This window comes from Arachis ipaensis, chromosome B7, assembly GCF_059453495.1.
Source record: "Arachis ipaensis isolate K30076 ecotype BB chromosome B7, ASM5945349v1, whole genome shotgun sequence".
Lineage (NCBI taxonomy): Eukaryota > Viridiplantae > Streptophyta > Magnoliopsida > Fabales > Fabaceae > Arachis > Arachis ipaensis.
The window spans coordinates 128,910,818-128,920,165 of NC_142442.1; the positions used below are offsets into that span (position 1 = coordinate 128,910,818).

General features: G+C 36.0%; 1 pseudogene; it reads right to left on the reverse strand.

Moving 5' to 3' along the window:
• Positions 1 to 1,344: 1,344 nt before the first annotated feature.
• On the reverse strand, positions 1,345 to 8,363 carry LOC107607661 (ATP phosphoribosyltransferase 2, chloroplastic-like; annotated as a pseudogene).
• Between the last annotated feature and the right edge of the window lie 985 nt (positions 8,364 to 9,348).

The following is a 9,348-nucleotide window of genomic DNA, read 5'->3' on the forward strand; positions in this document are numbered from 1 at the left end:
TAAAAAAAATAAATTAATTATTTTAAATAAATAATATAAATAATACTTGACATTGTTATTAACTTGAAAAAAATTGAAATATACCTCTTTGAGTCTTTGTTGTGCATTCAATGGTTAATATTTCGCTGTTCACTTCAAATCTTCAATGGTTTTTCTTCATATGTCTTATTTTAGTATGGAAAGAAAATTAGAATGAGAAGAGTAGAAGACCAAAAGTCTACACAAATGGGAGCCACTAAAAGAGAGAAAGTGTGCGCTGATGTCTCTCATGGTTTGAAGAAAAATGTTTGAAAAATGTACTAGTACTACTTTAATTAATAATATGGGCTACTGTCTATTGGGCTAGTATAATAAAACTATTTTTATTAATTATTAGAATGGGCTATTTGTTAACAAGAGTAACAATAATCCAAATATCCAATACATAATGTAGTTTTTAGTTACTTTAATTTACAAAATTCTGTAACTTATATTTTTTTGTCTAATATTATATATATAAAATACTTAATATTATTAATTATTACTATTTACTAATTTTTTTGAAAAATTTTTGGGGGGACCGTGGCCACCTTAGGCCCCCCGTCAATCCGCCTCTGAGTACAACGATTTATGTCTCGTAATTCAAGAGAATGCTTGGAAATATAGGAGCAGGGTGGAAGCAGAGAGCATGAAGATATTTGGGAGTGAGGAATTATCTTTTTAGACATTTTTACTACTTTCTTTAAAAGACAAATTACTAAGCTATTTTTCATTAGTTTATACACTAATTTATCCTTCTTCTACATATTACAATTCTATATTACTAATTTCCTTTACTTTATCAGTTAATATAAGTTATTAGTAACCTATATATTATCGTAACTAATTATTGCTGAGTATGATAGATACAATATAACTTAATCCAAAAAATGAACAAGAGTAAAGTTCAAACATATCCTAAATTTATAAGATATAATTGATCTATCTTAAGCCACTGAAATATAATAGAAAGTTAAAAAATACAACACTAAAGCTATATTTCATAGCAATTGAACCTTCAACTTCAACTCCAATTTTCCAACTAAAGAAGTAAACGAAAAACAAAGGCTACCAAGAAAACGAACTCACTTCTTTATCCATATTATTAACAAGTGCCAAAAAGAGACAAAAAGGAGGAAAATACAGACTTGCTCGCTATAAAACTTCCAACCAATATCAATCCAGAAGTTGCTATAAATGAAGATCAAGAAATGCATTTTTAGTTTTTAATTCTAAACGGGGGTGTACTTTGCAGCTTTCATCAAAGTCGATGCGCTTCTGCGTCCATAGTATGTGAAAAAGGTTTCATCCATTGATCATAAATGACTACAATCTAAGTTTAGAAAGTAGCTGATGCCATCTTGGCTTTTCCTCATAAAAAACGTAGGTCAATGGTGACATAAGAACGCCACTGCAACCAATCTGCATTAAACGAATGTAATCAACATGAAAATGAGTATGAGAATCATAGATGAAGGGAAATTCACATAGTCACTGTTTTAGACCGAGTCCATGTAATAATGCTAGCCACTGCTAGTGGCAGTAATACATTATGTAGACTAACATTTTATCCCAAACCAGATATAATTGGGTTATTTGGACTCCTGTCATTCAGAATAACAAGGCTTCATATGAAATCCAAAACAGATGCTTTGAAAAAAATGTAAAATCTCACCGCTCTCAGCTGCTATATAGACTTGTATAGTGCCTTCTTGGGTACACATATCACTATGGCATAGTAGTCTACTATTTCCTTCCCATCCTGTTTGCAAAAATAGGACTTATAATGGGTCCCTGCAGAAGATAATCACATGTTCCTCTTAAAATTAAGAACAAATTATAGTGAAAAAATAATGATACTACTCATGATCACAGTAGATAGTATATGACAAACTTTGCTAACGCAAAAAGCAAATGTTGTAAGGAAAGCTCCCACCAGCAAAAGAAATGAAAAATGAAGGTAAGGGGTTCATTCCGAATCACACCTGCAACCCAGATAATGATGGTTGACTCAATACTCTCTCAGCTACTTCCTCTGCACTGCTTCCCCTCATGTTTGCAGTGACCTGCCAAGTACAAAATTAGTCAATACAATGAAAATGGCATTTGTAACACCCCAATTACCCTAAGCCTTACCTTTAGCCGTAAAGCAAAGATTAATCAGAGGTTACGACAGTCCTAAGGCGTATACATATTTATATATAGAAAGAAATAATATATTCTAGGAGCCCAATGAAGGATTAAGCTCAAAGACAGATTTACAAAAGCGCGAAACGTTCACACGAAGCTAACGCATAAGATACAAGGTATATGTATAAGAGAATAATATATATATAATAATCATAGAGAACTAGCTGCAGCTTGCGGAGTTTAAGCCGACTAGTTACAAATAGAAAGATACAGAGTTTTAGAATTAAAACAGCTTATACAACCTATCTCTCAAATAAGCCTCTAAGGCCATAAAGATAAATATACAAAAGGTGAGAGAATACTATGACAAAAGTAAGACAGAAATAAATAAGGAACGAACCATACTCCGCTCTGTCACCATATTCGCAATCTCACCGAAGTAGATTACGACCTGCATCTGAAAAACAACAACAAAGTATGGAATGAGAACCGGAGGTTCTCAATATGGTAACAGTGCCCAATGATGTAAGATGTAAAGCCTCGGTATGCCAAAGGCAATCCTAGAACTTCACGTCGCAAACGGATATTCAAGCTTAGAACAAAATAAATAAATACATAAAGAACTTAAACCATAAATCGGGTTATCTAAACATAGGGAAATTCTAACTAATACTAATCACACCACTGTATCCCACAGCCTTCGCCAACCTAACCTCCGTGTGATCCCATCGCCACCGCCTACCTAACCTCCTTAGCACCAGACAAACACAATTAATGCAAACAAATAAAACACAGATAGTTTTCATATACAGCAAGTAATTCAAGAAGCAAGTAGGCATGCTATACAATTAGGCAAACTCAAGTAATCAAAACAAAAAAGCATATAGAAGATGCATATGATGAATGTCTATCCTATTGGCTCGTGATATCACTTGTCGGTCCAAAAATGCCAACCCGACACATCCTTTTAGATGTAGGTTTTCTGCCGCACCCTCAGATATAGTGTCAGGCACACTCTATTGACCCACGGATATAGTGTCGGGCACACTCTATTCACCCACGAATATAGTGTCAGGCACACTCGCATGTGTAACCCAAGGATATAGTGCCTAGCCCACTCTTGCAGCAGAAAATGTTATCAATCATAATCCAATCCCAGGGACATGATGCCCTGCACACTATCATAATTAACCCAAGGATATAGTGTCTGTCACACTCTCAACATCTATCAAGATCATTCATTCCTTTTTGAGCCCTCAGCTCATCTTAACCATCATCAAATTCATAATTTCCATTCCGAACTCATCAGCTCATCAGTTTCTCAATTCATTGTCGGCCATTACCCAGTTCACTACTCTTTCTTCTTTCTCAACCAAACTCATCCTCAGCACACCAGAAACCTAAGCCTCCATTTTTTAATTTTCTAATGTAAAACCCAAATAAATTCTCCTAAGATCTTTTCCTATGTTTTAATGCTAAAAAATAAGCCCAAGAGTCTTAAAGTGGTGTTATAGAAGCTTCCAACCTTGATGGGAAGGTGAAATAGTTGAAAACAAAACTTAAATTTGTGAAACAGGGCATGTGCGTATGCACAGGTGTGTGCGTGCGCATGCCCAGGAAGATTTTAAAAGTGTGCGTACGCACAGGGGTGTGCGCATGCACAGGTACCAAATTTGATAAGGTCTGTGCGCTCGCACAAGGTGTGCTAGCGCCCCAACAGATTGGCCTTCCCAACGTGTGCGTGCGCACAGGGCTGTGCGTACGCACAGGTTGTAAAACCTCATTGGTATGCACGCACACAAGCTGTGCTAGTGCTACAAACAGGGAGCCTTCCCCTGCGTGTGCATACGCACAGGTCTGTGCGTCCGCACAAATCAAGATTTTCGCAGGGTTATGCGTGCGCACATATCAGGAATCCTGAAATTCTGAAACTTTGCAGAATTTCAGATTTTTAACACCAACTTTGAATGATCATAACTTCCTCTACAAAAACTCAAATCTTGAAAACTTTATACCAAATTGAAGGGTTTTCAATAAGCTTTAATTATAAACAAGTTTCAACGAATTTGGAAAACTGAGACAAAAGTTATAATCAGACAAAGTTCATCAAAAACCTACTTTTACCAAAAGTCTTAAAACCTGAACATTACCAACATTTCCAACCAAAACCAAATCAAAACCTACCCAATCATCTTAAACCACTACCACACACAACATATTACCTCTTCATATCATTCTCCTCAATTTAACACCTAAATTACTCAACCATTAACCAAGTCATAATTCTACACTCATAATCATCATTATCCAACAACAACCTCAACAACCAAAATAAATCCTCATCAATTCCAATAATCATTACCAAACAAAGTCTAATATTAACCAAGTCCATCATAAAACTCATCAACACCAATTACACTCAACAATCATCATCAACTACACTAACCAACCATAAAATCATCATCAACATCCTGTAATGCCAGGGCATTTTGGCCAGTTTCACTGACCTTTTCTTTGTAGTTTTAGCGTAGTTTCATGTATTTTCTTAAGTAAATAAGCAAGTTTTGGGTAGAATTTTACTTACATCTTGATTCAAGCAAACATTGTGAATTTTACATGATTTTTATGAGAATTATGCATGAATTAAATGACAAATTGGATAATGCATGATCTCATAACTTGGACTAGAGCTTTGATGCACTTTATGGCTTGATTTCAAGACAAAGGAAGCAAGGAAGAGCCACGTTAGTAGCCACATTAGTCTAACTAACGTGACCACTAACGTGGAAAAGAGCTAGCTTGCAACGTTAATGAGAAAAGTGATCGCCAATAACACCTTCGTGAGCCATCATAGCCCACGTTAGTTGCCACGTTAACTAAGTTAACGTGGAAGCTAACGTAGAAGCGAAGTAAAACTCCAACGTTAGTGGTAAAAGTAAGTGCCACTAACATTCCAAAGTGGCAATTGTCCACATTAAGAGTCACGTTAACTCAGTTAACGTGAACTCTAACGTGGAAAAATAAAATGAAGCCAACGTTAGTGACACTCACCTTTGTCACTAACGTTGGACCAAGCTCATATTGGCCACGTTAAGAGCCACGTTAACTCAGTTAACGTGGACTCTAATGTGGAGGGAGCAAAGAATCGCCAATGTTAGTGACGCTCACCTTTGTCACTAACGTTGGAATGAGCCACTATGAGCCACGTTAACTCCCACGTTAATTACATTAACGTGGAAGCTAACGTGGATGAAAGAGATGATGAGCCAACGTTAGTGACACTCACCTTTTCACTAACGTTGGAGATGGCTATCACTACCACGTTAGAAGCCATGTTAACCTAATTAACATGAACTCTAACGTAGGAAGTAGGGGCGTTTTGGAACGTTAGTGACAAAGGTAAGTGTCACTAATGCTCTCGAAGATTTGGCAAGCCTACGTTAAGAGTCACGTTAGCTGCACTAACGTGAACTCTAACGTGGGGAAAAAAGGGTACTCTCAACGTTATTGAAAAAGGTAAACCCCAATAACATGTGCGAAGGACCAAGAGGCAACGTTAGTGGTCAAGTTGATGCCACTAACATTGAAGTTAACGTGGACCATCCTTGGGTTAGGAACGTTAGTGAAAAAGGTGATTATCACTAACGTTCTCGAACCCATACTTTCACTTAACGTTAACGCTACTAACGTCCTGAGCTAAAGTCCATGCCTACTTCACATTCTCTCTCTGCAAGTAAAGCTAAGCCCACTAAAGATGATAACTGCTTCAACTCAAGATCCAAAGGCCCATATCCAAGACTTGAAGAGCCAACTAGAAGATCAGAAGAATAGTATAAATAGGAGTAGTTTTGAACTAGAAAGGGAGCTTTTGAGCTTCTGAGTCTTTGGCATTTTGGAGAAGTACTCTCTGTATTTTTACTTTCTCTGCAACTTTTAGTTTAACTTTCATGATGTATTCTCCATCTATACTTTCCATTCTCAGAGCTATGAACAACTAAACCCATTTCATTGGGTTAAGGAGCTCTGTTGTAATTTGATGGATCAATAATAGTTTTCATTATTCTTCTTCTTTCTTTTCTCTTGATTTTACTAGAAAGCTTTCAATCTTCATCCAATTGGATAGTTCTCTTGGAAAAGAAGCTATTCATACTTGGATCTCTTCTGAACCTTGGAAGAGGAATGAAGAGATCATGCTAGAAATGCTTTCTCATGTTGGACCAAATTGGGGTTTGGGCGGATATGGTGACATATAATTCTCCCAATACTTTGATTTGGAAATACATATGGTATAATCAGTGACCACACTTCATCTCTTCTCATGAGCAATTAGACCAAGGAATTGGCTATTGATCAAGATTTGAGAGATTGAATTACCAAGGAATTGGAGTTCAATCACTTAAGATTGCCAAGGAGATCAATGAATGCATTGATTGAGGAAGAGATGAAAATGAACTTGATCTGGAGAATGCAACATCTCCTAAGCCCAATGAATCCCCCATTTCTGATCTTACACATTCTCTTTAATTTCTGCCGTTTACTTTTATGATCATCTTCCCCATTCCCCATTTAAGATTCTGCAATTTACTTTCCGCCATTTACATTCAGCTCTTTATTTCCAGCATTTACGTTTTTTGCTATTTACTTTCCCGCCATTTCATTTTCTGCAATTCTTAAATCAAATTCTGCTAAGCTCGACTAGAACATTCCTCTAATTAAAGTTGATTGACCAATCAATCCTTGTGGGATTCGACCTCACTCTATTGTGAGTTTTTACTTGACGACAATTCGGTATACTTGCCGAGAGAAAATTGTTGAGAGACAAGTTTCCATACATTATCCATCTTCAAATCTCAACACCCACCAACACAATCCATCAATATTCATCATCTATCAATACTAAGCATCACACCCAATCACATTTCATCTCAATTTAATTATTTCACACCATAATTATCATTACAACATTATAGTTCATCAATACACTCAAAAATCATCAACCCATCATAATTCATCATAAATCATCATTCAACAACTCCAATCCTCAAATCATTATACACCATCATCATACAACAATTTCCAACAACCAAATTAATTCAATCCTATCCTATGGGTCACTAGCCTAAGTGTCCAGAAATATTACATATTACATAAAGGAAATCGAAACCATATCTTGGCTGATTCCCAAAACATTCCAAACATCAAAACGAAGCCACCAAGCTCGATCCAAAGCCTCAACCAACAGCAACAAACACCAAAACTCAATCTAACATCACATATATATACCAAATCAAAACCTAAGATACACAAAACAACTAAACACAAGGGTTTAGTGGAACCTTAACTTATCCAACGTGAGTAGGGGTAAAATCCAACAATTATCTGCTACTAGAGATCACCTAAACAACCAAAACCACAAAATCTACTCAAAAACAAAACATAAAAACGCGCAGAATCTAGGGCTGGAAACTGGGGATGGAGTTTCCTAGTTCTTACCAGAAAAACTTAAATAGAAAGTAAGAGCTCGTCAAGAGCTTCGCGTGACCACAAACGGCTCGTCAATCAGAGCTCCGGATCAAAAGTTATGGCTTCCGGAAGGTGGAGGTGAATAGTGTCACCCCCTTCCTTCTCCCTTCACTCTTCTCACCGCCCCTCTCTCTTTATTTTCTGGAAAATGAGCTCAAAGCTCATTTAATGAGCTTATATATGTTGGACCTTGGGCCCGGTCCAATCCGTTAGTATTTTTGGTCCGTTTGGCCCACTTTGGGCCAAAACCTTTAAGATTAGTGCCTGGTTTTCAATTCTAAATTATTTTTCTCCTTTCAAAACAATAAATCAATTTTCCAAAATATTATTTTTCTCAAAACACAGTACCAAACAAGCTTAAACCGGTTCGATCGGTTCGGCTGTCGGTTCTCGGTCTTTCGTCAGAAAATACATTTTCCGACTCAGAAAAATTCATTGAAACCAAATTTCACCTTTTTACTTTCAAATCAAAATTTCTAAATTTTGAATCCATTTCGGTCACTTAAATTATTATTTTTTATTAAAATAGTTTTGCATGAAAAACCCGATTCTTACAGCATCAGACATTAGATTTTGAGCGATGGAAAATAATGAATTATATGCATTGTAAACTGCCCAATGGCCCTCAAATGTGCCTCTAATCTTTCTAGTATATCATGTGTCATTTCCATTACTCCTGTCCGTTGGATCATTGATTTTTTGCTTGCAACAAGAACAGCCTGGAGAAAATTCAATTGTCAGATTGAGAGATAATTTATTAAGGCAAATGCAGAAGCAGTCATCCGGAGGCTGGAACTTCCTATTGTTATTAAAACTAATAGATCATGATAGTCAGGGCCAAAAATAAAAGTTAATGATTGCTAACTGGCTTTCCAACACAGTTCCACCTTCAATTTCCTTCAAATTATTTTCTCTCAGCGTGGTCCCACTACTCACTAGGTCTAAGATGGCATTAGCAATTCCAATCTAAATGAAGCAAAGGCAAATAAATCAACCAGATAAATATCATGTCCAGCATATGGCAGCAGCATCACTAAGATGGACGTAACAACAGTTGATTACTTCATTCCAGAAACAATTGACCAAAATTACAAATAAATGAATAAAAGGGTAAATGTTTTATACGGCCAAGAAATTAATTACTTTACTTCAACCATGTATCAACTGAGACATTACAAACCCCAATGAGTATGAAAAACTGTTAAGTTATAATGCAACACAGTCCATGGTTGATAATAAGAAAGCATAAACAAAAACTGTTAAGTTCTAGATATTATATTTTACCACCAATAATGGCTCTAATCTCATTGTTCCTATTCTGTTTCAAATTCTATGTACATCTCTTAACTTGCGTGCAGAGTAATTGTTGTTTTGTCAGCAGAAGACACATTTCCAGATAGCGCATATAAGTATCATTATTATTTCTTATGGCTTTATGTATAAATCATAAGGAAAAAATAAACAAAAAATAGATAAGAACATTTGAAAGTACACTCCCCCTAAAAAAAGAGTGTCTACACTTTTAAGATATCGGATCAGACATGGATAACTATAGTTCCATTATAAGAAGAAACAACACATATGAACCAGAAAAATAGAAGAAAAATAGAATCACTGATAAACAATTGAAACAAAGTTTTCTCTAACATATATCAAACACAAATTGAAATTAAACTT